Here is a 17,812-nt window from a genome sequence, read left to right as displayed (position 1 = left end):
CGGCCGCCCGGCCCGCGCAGGGGAGGACAGCGGCGTGCCCGGGGCGGCGGCGGCGGCAGGGGGCAGGCGGCCCGCCGGCCGGGGGCGGGGTGGGGTGGCGGCCGCGGCCCGCCAGGCGGCGGTCGGGGGAAGTGGCTGCCTGCCTCGCCTCCGGCGGCGCGCAGGGTCCGCCCGGCTGCAGGGCCGCGGCGCGGGCGCGGGCTCGGCCCCGGCTCGGCGCGGCCCCGGGCGCGGGCTGGGGCGGCCTCGGCGGCGGCGGCGGCGGCGGCCCCGGCCCGCAGGCTCCCCGCCCGGCCCGGCCCGCGGGGGGCGCTTACCTGGCGGCGGCGGCGGCTGCAGGCCCCGGGCTCGGCCGCGCGCGTCGCCAGCGCCGGCTGCGGGAGCCACAACATGGCGACGGCGGTGGCGGGCGGGGCTGCGGCTCCGGGGGCGGAGCGGGGGCGGGAGCCGGCCTGGCGGCGGGACCCGGCTGGGGCCGCGGGCGGGGGGGGGGGGGGGGGGAGAGAGTCGAGGGGGTGGGGGGGGGCGGGAAGCAGGCGGAAGGCGACTCGGACCTGGGCGCCGGCCCAGGGCGGCGCGGCTGAGGGGCTGCCCCGGCCTGGGCCCGGCCTCCGGCCTCCCGCTCCCGCCTCGCGCTCCCGCCTGAGGCGGGCTGCGCCGCGCGGGCCCGAGGGCTGCGGCGGCGGGGCGGGCGGGGCGTGGGGGGGGGGGCGGCGCCAAGCGGGGCTGGACCCCCCGACCCCGCGCGCCCCGGCCGGGCCCCGCCCGCCCCGCCGAGCAGCCGGGAGGCGGCTCCCCGCGCCCTGGGCCTCTCGGCGTCCGCCGCGCCTCCCCGGCGGGGGCCTGGGGCAGGGGCCGCCGTCTCCCGCTAGAGGGACCCGGGCTGCCTCCGCGGCCGTGTCGCCCCAGCGGACGGCCCGCGCCTCCGGATCCGGGGCGGCGTCCTGGTCACTTGGGTCTGGCGCGTAGCGGGGCCTAGCGAGAGGCTGCCCAGCGCAGGGAGGCAGACGCGCGCGGGCCCGGCGCGTGGCGGGTGCGCCGCAGATGTCCGCGGGCCTTGGGGACCTGCTGGCGGGCCTGGGGGCGGGGGGCACGCTGACGGGCCGCCGCAGGGAGGGCAGCGCGGAGGGCGGCCAGCCGGGCGCCGCGGGGGCTAGAACTGGGAGCTGGCTGCGTGGCGGGGGAGCCCGGGCTGCGCGAGGTGAGGCCCGGGAGAAGCGGGCGGAAGGCCGGGCGGGTGGCCGGCGGGACCTTCTCTGAGCCCAGCGCACCTGGCAACGGGCCGCATTAAGGTGGCGGCTAGGTCAGGGTGTGGGGGCGCAGACGCGAGCCCCCGGTGCCTCCGACCGCGGCCCCCCGCTGCTGACCACGGAGAAGTTCCTTCCGAAGAACCAGGAAAGAGATGCCGGTTTGCAAGAGCGGCCGAACGAACTTTGAGCCGGGGGCCCGCTGCGCGCCAGGCACCGAGCTGAGCACTTGGATAAGGAGACGTGGCGGCGAACGATGAAAGCAGTAGAGAAAGAGTGGTCTTTCCAGACGTTTGGCGGGGAGCCGGAGAGGCCCGTAGCTCAAGGAGGAGTAAGAGTAAAGGAGACAGGTGATGTCTGCCCCCTACCCCCACCCCCGAGATGGAGCTCTCAAATAAAAGAGCTGAGCGGAGAAAATAAGAGCCGGGATCTTATTAAGGGTGCAAGATCTCAGAAAAGGAAATTGAGGAAGGGGCGGTGGAGGGGAGGATGAAATCAGAGAAGAGACACACCTCATCCTGCAAGATTTAAAGGATGCATAATGAGAAATATGCATCCAGGGGAGGAGACCTGTTGAGCCCTACGTGATTCTGCGCATCAGCCGCCTAGATGACCCTAAAGCCATCCACAGGCCTCCTGAGGTCACCGCCCTTTCAAACTTAAGTGCAATTGGCTCAAGCCCTCATTCCTCTCAAAGTGGGAAACCCGGCATACCTGCCAACATTTTCAATTCTCCTAATTATCCTATGGGCTCCAATTACTTCTCTTAATTTACATTTCTCATAATTATCCTATGGGCCCCAATTTTCTATTCCCAGTATTCTATCGTGCTCTTTTAAGAACTCTGTCACGATGGCCTGGATGCCACCCCATCTATATTCCCCCCAAATATAGCACCATATGTGAAAACAAAGTACCCAGTGTTATGTGACTGTTAAATAAAGTGAGGTTTATTTGTAGCCATTAAAAATCATGTTGAAGAAAAAGCTTAATGACACGGGATATATCTAAAATTGAAAAGCACATCATAAGATAATACTAGCTTGTAATATATACACATATTATGCATATCACATATAGATATCATGCCTAGGAAAAATGGTATTTTTATTTTCTTCTGTGACATCTTCATTTTCTTATTTTTACAGTACATTAATATTCCTCTTTAGATCAGAAAAAAATGATATTTTAAAGTATTTTTAAGAAAGGTATATATATTTTTAAAGATCTTTGCGGAGTTGAAAAGAGATATTAGGAATCAAGAAAGGAGGGGTGCCTGGGTAGCTCAATCAGTAGAGCATGTGACTATCAGTCTCAGGGTCATGAGTTCAAGCCCCACCTTGGGCATGGAGCCTACTTTTTAAAAAATAAATAAATAAAAGGAATCAAGAAAGGAAATTGGAAATGGATCTCTGAAGGATGGAAGGGACTTAGGTCAGCAGAGAAGGGCTAGTTGGGGAGGCTGCCTTAGGCAGGAGGGACACAAAATGAGAAATGGATGAAATGGTCAGAGGACACCAGCAGGTCAGTTTGGTTGAAGCATAGGACTCGAGGGGGGAGAAAAGTGGAAGACCCAGTCTGGAAAAATAAGATGGGACCGGAGTCCTGAATGCCAAGCTGGACCCTTTGTAGTTTGTGGCTGGGAAGAACCACAGGAGCCTGAGCTATGCAGGTAATAAATTTCAAAGTAAATTTTCCTGTAACCTCTTAATGAGGTTCTGGATCTCAGCCCTTCCATCGTAATGATATTTGGGCATGTGATTGACTCAGAGCAGTGAGGCAAAGGCAACAGCTTTTGCATTCCAGCTGCTTACAGAGTGAGAATTGGCCCTCGCTCCTCTGCCTGTTAATTACTACAATTTTTATTCACAAGGTGCCAGAGTTTCAGAGAGAACAGATTAGCAAAGAGCAAACTTGAAAGGAAGAAATGTGCACCTTAAACCAGAGCTTTAAAAAAAAAAAAAAAGTTTTTTACAACTTTCTATGAGTCCCACAGATAAGGGAGATCATATAGTATTTATCTTTTTCTCTGGTTTATTTCACTTAGCATAATGTCCTCAAGGTCCATCCATGTTGTCACAAATGGCAGGATTTACTGTTTATATTGCTGAATAATAGTCTTTGCCAACTTTTGTGACTGTGACCCTCTATACGAAATATATGGCACATCTCAACCCAGAATATACACACACGTGTAGACAAATTCACACACCTCTGAGACAGAAGTTTCATGAAGCATTATTTTATGCACTGTTGGCACTTTGAATTTGATTGTTTTTATTTCTTTTGAAATACCGCTCAGAACTACTTCATTGATTTTATAACCCACTATAGGGTTACAAAATGCTTCATAGGACATTGAAAAGAGGCTAGACTGGGGCACCTGGGTGGCATCCGACTTCAGCTCAGGTCATGATCTCATGGGTCGTGAGTTCGAGCTCCAGCACAAAGCCTGGAGTCTGCTTCAGATTCTGTGTCGCCCTCTCTCTCTCTCTGCCCCTCCCCCGTTCATGCTCGCTCGCTCTCTCACTCTCTCAAAAATAAATATTAAAAAAATTTTTTAAAAAGGCTAGACTATTCCCTGCTATGTTTGCAGTTCTCATTTAAATAGCCATACAGACTGTAACCTTAAGTTTGCCATGTTTACATGTCCCAGAAGTCAACAGGACAGGCAAGACTCTCAGGATGTGGTGGGGGTGGGGATAGAAAGATTGGCACAAGCCATGTTTGGATTCCTCTTCCCTTCTTAGTAAATATTTCCTGATATCAACATTTCTCAGGAGCCATAAATGTGTTCTTCTTTGTCTAGCCTGAGATAACAGATTGAAGTTCAGACAAGGCCAGACTATCCTGTTAACCAGAGACAACTTTTCATTTGAATGAGCAGAATCACAGACTACAATGAACGGAGGGAAAAAAAATGTGTCTTGATTGTGAAAGTACATAGAAGCCGTCTTACCCACCACTGTCGGATTATGATAGAGACAATAAGTACCACCCCTTTCTTCTACATCCAGAACCAGTGAGAAGATGAAAATAACTCCATCACCAATGGAGCTGAACTGAAGAATGTGGCTTTCCTGATGACCTATAGGCTCTTTAATATTCCCTGAATTAAAATTATCTCCTCCAAAAGTCCAACCTTCACCTCGAGGGGGCCTAGCCACTTTAACTGTGTCTGATTAGAGAAGATGGCACTCTCTGAGGGCAGACGGATCCAAATTCACCAACTAGGTAAGTCGCTCCTTCTGAAAGACCCAGGATAAATTCTCTCCTACCTGACCTCCTATGAAAACAAGCAAACAAACAAAGCTGGGGACTAAGGATTTATCCCCGCCCAAACAAATTGGATGTGACTCATTAGTTTGGCAGTTGAATGGAAAAGTATATTAACACAGATCATTATTTTAAAAATGGCAAATACATGCCTTAACATTTCCTTTTCACTTAAAACCAAAAGGAACTCCCATTTGCCAATCTTTTGATGTGAGCCAAACCTTTTCTTTGAGAAAGAGTGCTGATTAGAGTTTTCTTGAGCCCTATCTTACATAAAACCGATCCATGATATATTTCCTCTGCTTTCCAAATTGTTTCTTTAAAGTTGATTAAGGACTTGGGATGCCTGGGTGACTCGGATCTATTAAGCATCTGACTTCCGCTCAGGTCATGATCTGGCAGTTTGTGGGTTCAAACCCCACATTGGGCTCTGTGCTGACAACTCAGACCCTGGAATCTGCTTCAGATTCAGTGTCTCTCTCTCTCTCTCTGCCCCTCCCCACCACTCTCTCTCTCTCTCTCCCTCAAAAATAAATAAATATGAAAAAAAGTTAAGATTGACTAAAGACTTAAAACATCTTGAAAAGCAATGTAAGTGGAGGCTTCTTCTTCTAAAAAAAAAAAAATCCTTTGTAATTGTCTCACCCACAGCTGGTTTGACAGTTTTCAACTGGTCTTCAGCTAAAACATTCAACTGACATTTCATAGAAACAACTCTTTCTTTTCACACTTATGTTTCATCAGTTTGTGTAACTTAAATTAATTATACTCTGGCATAAGCAGGTTTGGCACCAAACACAACAGATGCCTGTTAGGCATCTAACTCAACTAATAGGAAGAATTGTGTCAGAATTCCAGAGATGAACTCCTTAGTCCAAAGCATTCAGCAGGTCATAGGTAGTAGTCAATACGTTTAATTGGAGGGAATGGAAAGTGTTGATTCCAGAGAGTCCATTAAGAGCCATTAATGCTCATAGACTAGTGTGACCGACTCTACATGCATATATCTTAACATTCTCCTTCCGTCATTTATCCACTTTATAATCCCCTCAAAATCACTGTCCCTCCATTCCCATTTGCCTAAACATAGTTGTAAATGGTTTAGGGTTGGGATGGCTATCAAAGAAATTCAAATGGTAACATCACATACTGCATTAGCAAAATATATGTATCTTAAACACTTTCCAGTGCTAATAAGATGATGCAGTTGGTATTCAGAAAAGGCTGTGGCAATGTGAGTTGGTATAATCCTTTCAAGAAGCAATTGACATTACTCCTGAAGAGCTTTAAAAGAGACATGGTTCCATTTTGATTCATCGATACCACTCCTAGAAACTTTTCCTTGGGAGGTAATCCCCAAAGAGACGGTCCACGCTCACAATATGGGCTACTGTCTTTTTGTGATACTGAAAGTTGGAGAAACTTACAGTGTGTAACATTGTATAACTTACCACTAAGTAAACAGAAAGGGATAACTTGGAAAACATTTAATTACATATTATTTGGGAAAAGATACAATTTGTTCTACTATACTAAGAACCTGAAACTGAATTGTGTACTTTAACTGGGTGAATTTTGTGAATCATATCTCAACTTTTTTAAAAAAAAAGATACAATTCTGTATTTTTTGCCTTTGTATCAGCCAAGATCAGCAGGAAACAGATGGCCTGTTCAAAAATGTGTAACTGAAGAGAGTTAATGAAGGGACAGTGTGCAAAGATGGGGGCGGGATTGAGGGAAGCCAGCGAGGGATAATGAAGTACCCCAGGACTAGCAAAAGAGATGGACCCCAGTGCTAAGTGAGAACAATAGCTGATGAAAAGGGAAAGCCATTAGGAACTTACAGGAACACAGCCCTGCCCCTGTCTCTCTCTTGCCCTCAGATCTCCTGTGCTACTTCCCACTGGCTGAACCCAAGAGGAAGCCTAAGGGCAAGCGAGCCCAGATGACATTGTTTATCAAGGCCAGCCTCTGAAAAATGATGAAGGGTAGATCTGGAAGGACGAAGGCAGAATATCTAGCAGGTATGTGATCATATAATAACGTAACTGTCTAAGCATATGGCCAAGGATCTTAAGGGAACCCGGAAAACCAGGGTTTCCAGAGATAAAAAGTAGAGGTAGCTGGAGAGCGGGAAGGGTAGATGGATGAAAGAGAAAAGATTGTTAACTCAGACTGAGACAAGAATGAGAGGTAGCAGCAGGCACATTTTATTGTATTTTATTTGCCAAATACTTTGCTGGAGACTGAGCTCTGGAAGAGATTAATAGGAGAGACAGGAGCTAAATTAGACTAGAGCGCTGGAAATTCTTGCCATATTGGCTATTACCCTATATTTCTCCTTCCTAGCCAAACTGCATGGCTTCAACAAATAATTGTTTAGAACTTATCATGTGCCAGGAACCGTTAGGCCCTGGGGATTGAGGAGGGAACAAAATTAACATCCTTGCTCTCTGCAGTTTACATCCTGGTGGGGGGAGACAGACCATAGATAAGTAAATATGTCAAGGGTGATAAGTGTTATAAAGAAAAACATGGGAGAGCAGGGAAATAAAATTCTGCCTGTTCCATATCTTAAAAACCTCTTGGTTTAGACCACACACACCAGAGCTCTTGAGTTTATTAAGCCGTGTCCATCTGTCACCTGGACAAAGATCATGATACCTTTCTGTCCCAGCACCTTCCAACCAGTTCTCCACTCTGCGGTAAGAATCTTCCTGAAATGAATCACATCCTTATCCTGCTTAAAACCTTCCAAAGCTACCGATGGCTTACTATGTGGAATACTGTCTTTTTTTTTTTAATTTTTTTTTCATTTATTTCTGAGAGAGAGAGAGCATGAGCAGGGGATGGTCAGAGAGAGAGGGAGACATAGAATCTGAAACAGGCTCCAGGCTCTGAGCTAGCTGTTGGCACAGAGCCCGACGGGGGGCTCGAACGCATGAACCGTGAGATCATGACCTGAGCCGAAGTCAGATGCTTAACCGACTGAGCCACCCAGGCGCCCCTGGGATACTGTCCAACCTCCTCACGATGGACCTTTTTGAATCTTCTTGGTCCATCCCATGCCTCTATCTCTCCCTCTCTCCTTTTATACCCACGCTAATCATCTGCAGTTTGTTGGCCACACCGAACTGTCTCTTGTTCCCATATCTTAGTGCATGCTGCTCTTTCCACTTAAAACACACTGCCATGCCCTCCATCTTCTCCCAAATTTGGCAACACTGTCCTGATTCTATTAAACCCATTCACTGTCACATCTTTGGTCAAACTTCCCTGACCTTCCCAGGTGTGAGGGCATTATCTCCCAGCTCCCTCCTTCATGTTATCAGTGTATCTTATGTGTACCTAAGAATATACTTCTTATACCATATAACCTTATTTCTTAGACTTCAAGATGTACAGAATTGGCCTAATATAATCCATGGGTCAGAACCCATTCATTTGCTTATGTGTGACCCTCTTTTGTTACTAATCATCCACTCTAAAAATTAGAATTGACCACTTTACACGTATCCCCTCCCAAACCCAATGCATAATCTTGTGTTTATTATTTTCCTGCTCCTAAATATATTTTTATCTAGAAAATAAATATGTCATTAAAAATTAATTTAAAATTTTTAATGTTTTTTATTTATTTTTGAGAGTCAGAGAGAGACAGTGCAAGCAGGGGAGGGTTGGGCAGAGAGAGAGGGAGACACAGAATCTGAAGGAGGCTCCAGGCTCTGAGCTGTCAGCATAGAGGCCGACACGGGGCTCGAACCCATGAACCGTGAGATCATGACCTGAGCCAAAGTCGGATGCCTAACCGACTGAGCCACCCAGGCTCCCCTAAAAATTAATTTAAAAAATTTCCCTGGCTTTGATATCATGTATACATGGAATCTAAAAATATATATGAGCAAACAAGAAGCAGAAACATCTATAAATACAGAGGATGAACTGGTGGTTGTTAGCAGGGAGTGGGGAGGGGATGGGCAAAGGAGGAGAAGGGGAGAGGGGGGTCCAGGTTTTCAGTTATGGGATGAATAAGTCATGGGGGATGAAAGGTACAGCATAAGGAACATAGTCGATGGTATTGTAACAGCCTTGTGTGGTGACAGATGGTAGCTACACTCGTGAGTGTAGCATAGTATAGGGTTGTTGAATCACTATGTTGTACACCTGCAACTAATTGAACACTGTGTGTCAGCTGTACTTCAATTTAAGAAATTACCCCAGCTTTATAAAAATTTAAAGTTGAAAAGTCTTGCTTTTTTTTTAATGTTGAGGAGCGCCTGGGTGACTCAATCAGTTAAGCATCTGACTTCAGCTCGGGTCACGATCTCATGGCCTCAGCCCCGCCTCAGGCTCCTTGTTGTCAACACAGAGCCAGCTTTGGATCCTCTGTCCCTCTCTCTCTGCCCCTCCCCCCCTTCAAAAATAAATAAACATTAAAAATGTTTTTTAAAAAGTTGAGATTGAATGTGTTTATGTATATTTATCAGCTATAAATATTTCCTCTTGTGAAATATCTGTTCATACTTTTTTGCCCATTTTCTATGGGTTGTTTTATCCTTTTCTTATTAACTTTCAGGATTTCTTTATGTGTTCTTTTAATAATCCTTTGCACTTTTTTCCCCTTAGAATTCAAGTACACAGAAAAAGTTTAGTTTCTAGAAATTAATATATGTCTATGAATTTACATAAACACTTAAGTATATATTTGTGTATGTGATCCTGCATACATATTCTCAAAACAGGCATTTTAGTCATTTTCTTTTTTTTAATTTTTAAAAATGTTTATTTATTTTGAGTGAGAGACAGAGCGTGATCAAGGAAGGGGCAGAAAGCAAGGGAGATGGAGAATCCAAAGCAGGCTCAGGCTCTGAGCTGTCAGCACAGAGCCCACTGCAGTCCTTGAACCCACAAACCATGAGATCCTGACCTGAGCCGAAGACTGACGCTCAATAGACTGAGCCACCCGGGTGCCCCTCACTGGTTTCTTTATTAAAGAGTATTGTTTCCTACAGATATCCTGGGACTTCTTTTTTACTTTCCGAGTTACATTGTTAGGATTTACCTTGGGCATGCTACACGTAGCCGAGTTTATATTGCGGCCACTGTAGATTGTTCTAGAGTGTGAATACACTAATATGACTTTGCCCCTCTAAGCAGAGGCTCTCAGCACCCTGTGTTCTTCCCCTTGGCCCACCTCAGGTTTTAGGCAAATACGCGCAGCTAGTTTCATGAGAGCTCCCAATACTCATGATTCCTGATGCAAGCATTAGGCCCTGGGCTTCTCCAGTTTCTGCTTCCGGACCTTCTCTGTCACAGGAAACTTCTGGGCAGCCCCACAGGCACAGCCTGAAGTAAGGAGAGTTAACCCTCCACCAACGGGGACAGGAGCCAAGGGATAGATGCCCCAGGGTCCCATGGTTCAGATGAACAACTCTGGGAGGCACTCTGTCCGCCTCTCAGAGGCATCTGTGGAATCTCGTATCCCGTGTGGGCCTCGCTTCCTGCTCTGCCTCACCCTTCCCCCCTTCACTCCCACCGCCTGAGATCACTTCCCAAACAGACAACCTGCACCCGAGTCCTCGGCCCAGTCTCTGCTCTTGAGGAACTCAAACTAATACAACCAATGTCCTGGTAACGGGCGTTCGCCCCATTGCGGGGTTTTGCCTTTGCAAAAGTGCTGCTAAGAAAATGTGTGTCGAACCCGCGGGCGCACAAGTGCAGGGATTTCTCTTGTGGATTTATATAGGAGCAGGATCACTGGGCCAAAGGCTACGCCCACTGTCAATCCACAGCGTAATTCCAAGCTGTTTAGCAAAGTGCTTTTTACCGATTCACAGTTTCTTTTTTATTTTATTTTTTTTAATGTTTTATTTACTTCTGAGAGAGAGAGAGAGACAGCATGAGCAGGGGAGGGTCAGAGAGAGAGGAGACACAGAATCTGAAGCAGGCTCCAGGCTCCAAGCTAGGTGTCAGCACAGAGCCCAACACGGGGCTCGAACCCACAAACCGTGAGATCATGATCTGAGCTGAAGTCGGACACTTAACTGACTGAGCCACCCAGGAGCCCCCCGATTCACAGTTTCAACCTCATACATGGGAGCCCACATCCTCCACATACATCCTTGCCAATATGGGCTTATCAGATTTCTTCCTTTTCACCCCTCAAGTGGATATTAGATGGAATCTCACTGAGCTCTCAATTTGTACTTCTTGACGATTCATGAGATTGAACCTGTCTTCATGTATTTCTTGACCATAAATGTTTCATCTTCTGGGAAATGCCTATTTTGCCTGTTTTTCTACTGGCCGATTGTCCTTTCCTTATTAATTCTACTGATTTTGTTTTGTTTTTGTTTGTTTTTATTTATGTAGGCAATCTCTACCCGCAGCGTGGGACTCGAACTCACAACCCTGAGGTCAAGAGCCACACACGCCACAGACTGACCCAGCCAGGCACCCCTAATTTTACTAATTCTTGGACAGTTACAGTTTTTTCCCCCTTGGCACTCAGGTGCTCAGAATTGAATTAATCATAGTCTTTACCTGATAAGAGCTTTTTTCAAATTTTTACAAAATTAAGACATGCTTGTTGGAAAAGAAACACATAAAGAGTACAGGTAAAAGTTTAGCTTAGAGAAAGTCTGCTTTGTATGGGCTCTCCCCCCCCCCCTTTACCTCTAAGTGGGAATAACTCCCACAAGTTTGTCATCCCTTCTTGTGGGGATTTTGTTTTCACGTATGTCTCCTAAATCAGCCAGTTTCTCAAAAGGAAGGCCTGTGTTGTAGCCATTCCTGTATTCTCAGCCCTGGGCGAAGTCCTGGCTTAGATCAGGAACGTAACACACTGTTGTTGGAGGAGCTGCTGAGAGGTGTCAGAACAGAAGCTGTAGAGGGTACGAGACTTCAGTTTGACTGGACAGAAGATTCAAGTCGGAGAAAAATGGAAGAGAGGTCCTGGTAAAATGTCCTGGGTTTGGTTACTTAAAGTCTCAGCCATTGGGCCAAAGTGTTTGATTTTTATCTTGGAGGCAGGCAGCCAAGGAGGCACTCAAGTCTTCTTTAGGTGAAGGGAGGTTAGTCTCACATTTTTATCAGCAACAGAATTAAAGCATTGACAATCTAGTCATCTAATTAATGGCAGTGCGCAAGATATAGGGAGGAAGGGACTCCTGGGTGGCTCAGTTGGTTAAGCTTCCGACTTTGGCTCATGTCATGATCTCACGGTTCATGGGTTTGAGCCCCGCGTCGGCCTCTATGCTGACAGCTCAGAGCCTGAAGCCTCCTTCAGATTCTGTGTCTCCCTGTCTCTCTGACCCTTTCCTGCTCACGCTGTCTCTCTCTCTCTCAGAAATAAATAAGGGGCGCCTGGGTGGCTCAGTCAGTTAAGCGTCTGACTTCAGCTCAGGTTATGATCTCGTGATTCATGGGTTCGAGCCCCGCATCGGGCTCTGTGCTGACAGCTCAGAGCCTGGAACCTACTTCAGATTCTGTGTGTGTGTCTCTCTCTCCGCCCCTCCCCTGCTCATGCTCTGTCTCTCTCTGCCACAAAAATAAATAAACATTTAAAATTTTTAAGGAAAAAAAATAAATAAAACATTTAAAAAATTAAAAAGAAAAATATATAGGGAGGAGTTTGGGGAAAATAAAACCAAAGATAGAGAAATGAATGAATCAAGAAGTTACGAACTTTTGGGCTGGGGTGGGGGGGAACAAAGACTCCATTGAAAAATTCACAAAAACTATGCCTTCTTTCAGAAAAATAGACATACACCTCAGCTGCTGCACTTTAAAAAAATTATTTTTAAGTAATCTCCACATCCAATGTGGGGCTTGAACTCACAACCCCAAGATCAAGATTTGCGTGCTCCACCAACTGAGCCAGCCAGGTGCCCCTAGCCCCTGCACTTTATAAGAATCGCTGATTCGTGGGTGATTTTTCTTGAATGTTTATTTTTGAGGGGGGAGGGGCAGAGGAGTGGGGAGAGAGAATGTGAAGAGGGTTCCATGATGACAGCACAGAGCCCGATGTGGGGCTGGAACTTACAACATGAGATCATGACCTGACCTGAAGTCGCCACCCAGGCACCCAGGCACCCCACAGAGCGCCCCACAACCAACAGATGATTAGTTGGCTCTTCTAAGAGTGAGAGATTAAGAACCTGAACCATGACGACAGTATGTGTCCATTCATTCAAACATGTTGATGCACCTCCTGTGATATGTGAGGCACCGTCGTGTGCTGGGCACAGACCCGTCCAGTTGAGGCAGGGCGTATTGCGGCACGGAGCTCAGCAGCCCAGACTCTGAGCCCCACTGGCTGGTTTCAAACCCCTGCCGGGTGACCTTGGCTCATCTGCTAACTCCGTCTGTGCTCTGCAGGTGTTTCGCAGAGACGGTCCTATCTTCACCCTCCTCCTTAAGGGAATCCTACATCCCAATAAAACACTTAGAATTCAAGGCAGGGAGGGAGCCCTTGGCAGAGCCTGAAGGCAGAAACTGGAGCCGAGAGCGAAAGGAGGAAGCAGAGAGCATGGGCTTGATTTCAAGATCTTTGGCTAAAATGGAAGAGGGGAGAGACTGCCGTAACTAGAGGGGGAAGTGAGGCCAAGGAAGAATTTTTTTTTTTTTTTAAGATGGGCGAGATCCTGACTGCTGCCGGGAGGAGATAGTAGAGCGTCAGAGGCTGAGGGCAAATCACTGATGATCTGTTCTTTCCCCTAAAGATGCCCAGATGGCAGAGAGGAATGTTCTAGGGCAGAGGTGGAGGGTCTGGCTTTAGCTGGGAAGCCACTTCCGCTCATGAGCTGGAGGGGTGGAGCTGACTGCAGCGTCGCTGCAGGTGCAGGCTTGGGCAGCCAGGAGGAATGTCACCGTGTCACCTGTGGTGGAAGGGAGGGGACAAGGGGCTGGCGGGAGGTCTGAGGACAGAGGACAAGTCGTGACTTAGCATTTTCAAGAGGGGACAGACAGTGAGTAGAGCAGGTGACCAGACTGCCAGGGATCACTCAGAGCCCGTGGGTTTATAAGGATACTGATTTGCCTGGTTGGGAAACCTCAGGAGGTCATCAGAGCTTCGGGGGGGAGAAATGCATCTAGAGAAGGGGCGGTGAGGGCTGGGTGAAGTCAGGAAGAAGGGGGGCGGACAGGGGACCGCTGGATTTGCCAAGTGACTGAGGGTCACTATAGTGTCAGAGCAGATGACACATGGCAGAGAAGAAAAAGAAAGAAAGAAGAGCGAGACAGTAAACTGCCCGCGATCCAAGAACTGGCTACAAAATGGAGGGAAGAGTAAGACATTAACCAGGGAAAGAGTCAAATGAGGCATGTTTTTCTTTCTGAAAGTCAGGAAAGGTACACATATCATATACATATATATACATATATTATATACATATTTTTAAATTTTTCTTTTGAAAGTTTATTTTTGAGAGAGAGAGCAGGGGAGGAGCAGAGAGAAAGGGAAACACAGAATCTGAAACAGGCTCCAGGCTCTGAGCTGTCAGCACAGAGCCCGACGCGGGGCTCGAACCCACGAACCATGAGATCATGACCTGAGCCAAAGTCGGACGCTTAACCGACTGAGCCACCCAGGCGCCCCAATATATATATAATTTTTTAAGGCAAAGACAGCTATTGTGGATGCTGGCGAGAGGGAGGAACAAGGTCCCAGGCCCCAGATCCCAGGGGTGCAATGCCAGCATAATATGGTAATGAACGGCTCCCCTGGGCCAGGTGTTTTTCATAAGACTTACCCCCAATACGCAGGGGCTCAGAGAAGTTAAGGGCTCCCCTGGGATCAGGGAGAAATAGAGGCTCAGAGAAGTTAAGTTACTTGCCCCAAATCACACTGCTAGTATGTGACGGAGCCAGGATTTAAACCCAGGTCATATGACTCCAAAGTGCCCGTGCTTACTGACCGCGATCCCACACACAGGCAGAAAAGCTGACACTACTGAGGAGGAGGAATAATTTCTGCCGGCACCAAGGAAAGGAAGAAAAGTCTTGGAAGAGAGGTGTGTGCTGAAGATTTGTGTTTATTTAGAATTCTCCTTCCTACTCACATGTAGAAGCATATGGACTTTTAAAGTTGGCATGATCGAAAACGCCTCGCTTTACATAGAGGAAAATCTGAGCCAGAGAACTGAGCCGACCTTTCTGTAGTGAGAGAATTATTTGGGTGTGGCCAAGAAAGTTACAGCTGAAGACCCAGGAGAGTAGTGTGACCCAACTGATTCACCCAACCCTCTGCTCAGATGGTTGCCTCGTGGAAGAAGCAATCTTCTTAACTCAGGAGAACGGAGGGGAAACAGTTGGCATATGCTGACAAGTTGTTTATTACAATTATCGACTTGAGGCATTTTGTGGTGTATTTCTCATCTGTCAATATTTTCAGATAGGTGATTTCAAAGTAACTCCCTGAAGAACAGACCTCATTTCTTCTTGCCAAACTGCTACACGCAGGGAGCACAGAGAAAACCAAAACCAAACCATAGCCCAAAGGGAACTGTGCAGTGTTACGTTCAGGTCACAAGCCAGGGCCAGAGACAGAAACTGAGAGCTGTGGTAAGTAACTGGGCAAACAGGACCCAAGGTCAGGACACAGAGAGCAGACCCTGTTGCCTCACCAAAGTCCCAGCCCCAGAGGTCACACCAAAGGCAGTGGAAAAAAATGCCAGGGTTCAAGGGCATCTAGCAGACCAGGAAAGGACTGAAAAAAACAGCTCTGAGCAGAAAGGAGGTTGCTTGCAAACTAACCTCTACATGCCCACAAATGCGATTTTTAAAAAAGAGGGTTTTTTATTGTTTATTTTTGAGAGAGAAAGAGACAGAGCATGAGCAGGGGAGGGACGGAGAGAGGGAGACACAGAATTCGAAGCAGGCTCTGGGCTCTGAGCTGGCAGCACAGAGCCCAACTCGGGGCTCAAACCCACAGACCGTGAGATCATGACCTCAGCTACAGTTGGACGCTTAACCTACTGAGCCACACAGATGCCCCCACAAATGCAATTTTACATCATCTAGTAGCCCTATCAAAACCAGTGAAAAGAAACAAGTGAAATCAAATTTAATATACTTTCTTTAACTTAATATATCAGAAGTACTATTATTTCAACTTGTAATCAATATGACCAATAATTTTAGTTCCTTTTGCCATGCTAAGTCCTCAAGGTACATCTCAATCCAAACCAGCCCCCCTTTGAGTGCTCAGTGACCCATGTGGCTGGTGGCCTTTGTCAATGAACACAGGTTTAGAGAAAACCATACTTAATATTCTGGCATTAAAGTATTTTGCTTATATAGGTTTTTTTCTCTTTTTCCTTTCTTTCTTTTAAAACATGTTGAATTTGGGAAGGGCTGGATTTTTTTTTAAGTCTCTTTAATTTGAGAGAGAGAGAGCATGCACCAGGTGGGGAGGGGCAGAGAGCAAGAGAGAGGCTCTGCACCATCAGCGAGGAGCTAGATGTAGGGCTTAAACTCACAAACTGTCAGATCGTGACCAGAGCCGAAGTCAGATGCTTAACCACGTAACCGACTGAGCCACCCAGGGACCCCAGGGCTAGATTATGAAGGAAGTGGAAGAAAACTCAGATCCTGAGAGTCTCTAGTTTGAAATGTTAAATGTTTCAGGTCTGGCTCTCCTAATCCATTTCCATCCTATCCTTGAGAGAGGACTTCTTTTCTTTTAAGCCCCATGGTGCAGAGAATCTCTTGGAAAAAATAGAAAGACAGGGAATGTGATGCAGGTGGGTACCTGCTACAAGCATCCATTCCTTCTGTTCATTCATTAGTTCATTCTATAGTTGACGCATCAACTATAGGTCAGGGACTGTGCCTGGGGTTAACCTTCCAGGCATAGTCCCTGGCTTGTGAATGCAACAATTTAGCAGAAAACCCACAGAAACCATTACAATAAAATGTAGTAAGTGTTGAGGTGCCGGGGTGGCTCAGTCGGTTAAATGTCTGACTTCCGCTCAGGTCATGATCTCCCAGTTTGTAAGTTCGAGCCCCGCGTTGGGCTCTGTGCTGACAGTTCAGAGCCTGGAGCCTGCTTCGGATTCTGTGTCTCCTTCTCTTTCTGCCTCTCCCCTGCTTGTGCTCTGTCTCTGTCTCTGTCTCTCAAAAATAAATAAACAATAAAAAAAATTTTTTTAATGTAGTAAGTGTTGTGACCTATAGGGGAAGTAGGAGGAGCTGAGTGGCCACACCTGGGGGAATAATGGACTCCATCTCCGGAGATAAGGGAAGGCTTTAGGGGTGGAGAGAGCTAGGAAGACTGAAGGAAGAACAGCTAAAAAAGGGAGAAGGGAGGGCTGAAATTTGTTCAGGGCAGAAGGAGCGGCTGTAGGGAAGGCCCAGAAACTTTTTGTGGAACCGAAAGCGGTTCCCTGTGGTGGGCCTCCGGGTGTCAGGGAACACTGGCATCAGGCATCATTCCTCTGGGCTGCCCAGTTAATGGTGGGAGCTAGGAGGCAGGATGTTGACAAATTGAGAATAGGCAAGCCCAAGACAGGAAGCACCCCACCCCAAAAATATTCCTTCACCAGTTCAGTCTGAGTTCACTAGTTACACACTCAGATGGGTTAATGGGCTTTTCTTTCTTTCGTTGTTTTTTTTTTACTCTTTTTTTTCAATTCCAGTGTAGTTACAATACAGTGTGATATTAATTTCAGATGTGCAATAGAATGATTCAATACTTGCATTCATTACTCCGTGCTCATCATGATATGTGTACTCTCTCTCTTTTCTTTAAGTTTATTTATTTACTTTGAGTGAGAGAGAGTGAACAGGGTAGGGGCCGAGAGAGGGGGAGGGAGAATCCCAAGCAGGCTCCACACTGTCAGTGTGGAGCCCATTGCGAGGCTTGAACTCCTGAACTGTGAGATTACAGTCTGAGCCGAAATCCAGAGTTGGATGCTTTACCAGCTGAGCCATCCAGGCTCTTTTTTAAAATATTTATTTATTTATTTTGTGGGGGTAGAAAGAGGGGGGAGCAGAGAGAGAGAGAGAGAGAGAGAGAGAGAGAGAGAGAGAGAATCTCAAGCAGGCTCTATACTGACAGTGCAGAGCCTGACCCAGGGCTCGATCTCACAAACCGTGAGATGATGACCTGAGCGGAAATCAAGAGTTGGATGCCTAACCGGCTGAGCCACATGATATGTGTACTCTGAATCCCTTTCACCCACCTCCCCTCTGGTGACCACCAATTTATTCTCTACAGTGAAGAATCTGTTTTCTGGTGAGCTGCTCTTTTTTTTTTTTAAACATACCTTACTTTTTAAAAAAAAATT

The 17,812-nt window shown here is 47.4% G+C and overlaps 1 protein-coding gene and 1 long non-coding RNA gene across 4 annotated transcripts in view; one reads left to right on the top strand and one right to left on the bottom strand.

Moving 5' to 3' along the window:
- ZNF592 (zinc finger protein 592) overlaps positions 1-404 on the bottom strand; it is a 49,443-nt gene extending 49,039 nt beyond the window's left edge. Inside the window, exon 1 of the mRNA XM_039217132.1 lies at positions 318-404. The gene's annotated coding sequence lies outside the window, so the exon portion shown is untranslated. The remainder of the gene's footprint in view (positions 1-317) is intronic.
- A 336-nt stretch (positions 405-740) lies between these two features.
- LOC120220138 lies at positions 741-9,349 on the top strand. Of its 3 annotated transcripts, none has more exons than XR_005525474.1 (4): positions 741-1,597; positions 4,057-4,481; positions 6,407-6,547; positions 9,320-9,349. It is a non-coding gene; the product is annotated as an uncharacterized LOC120220138 (long non-coding RNA). The 3 variants fall into 3 exon arrangements; XR_005525479.1 differs by lacking the exon at positions 9,320-9,349 and adding an exon at positions 8,795-8,815; XR_005525475.1 differs by lacking the exon at positions 9,320-9,349 and adding an exon at positions 7,118-7,361.
- Positions 9,350-17,812: the final 8,463 nt, after the last annotated feature.

The sequence above is a fragment of the Hyaena hyaena genome, unplaced genomic scaffold (assembly GCF_003009895.1).
Source record: "Hyaena hyaena isolate Hyena2069 unplaced genomic scaffold, ASM300989v1 scaffold_13, whole genome shotgun sequence".
NCBI lineage: Eukaryota > Metazoa > Chordata > Mammalia > Carnivora > Hyaenidae > Hyaena > Hyaena hyaena.
Note: the sequence above shows the minus strand (reverse complement) of the source record. Positions and strands in the feature narration are given on the sequence as shown.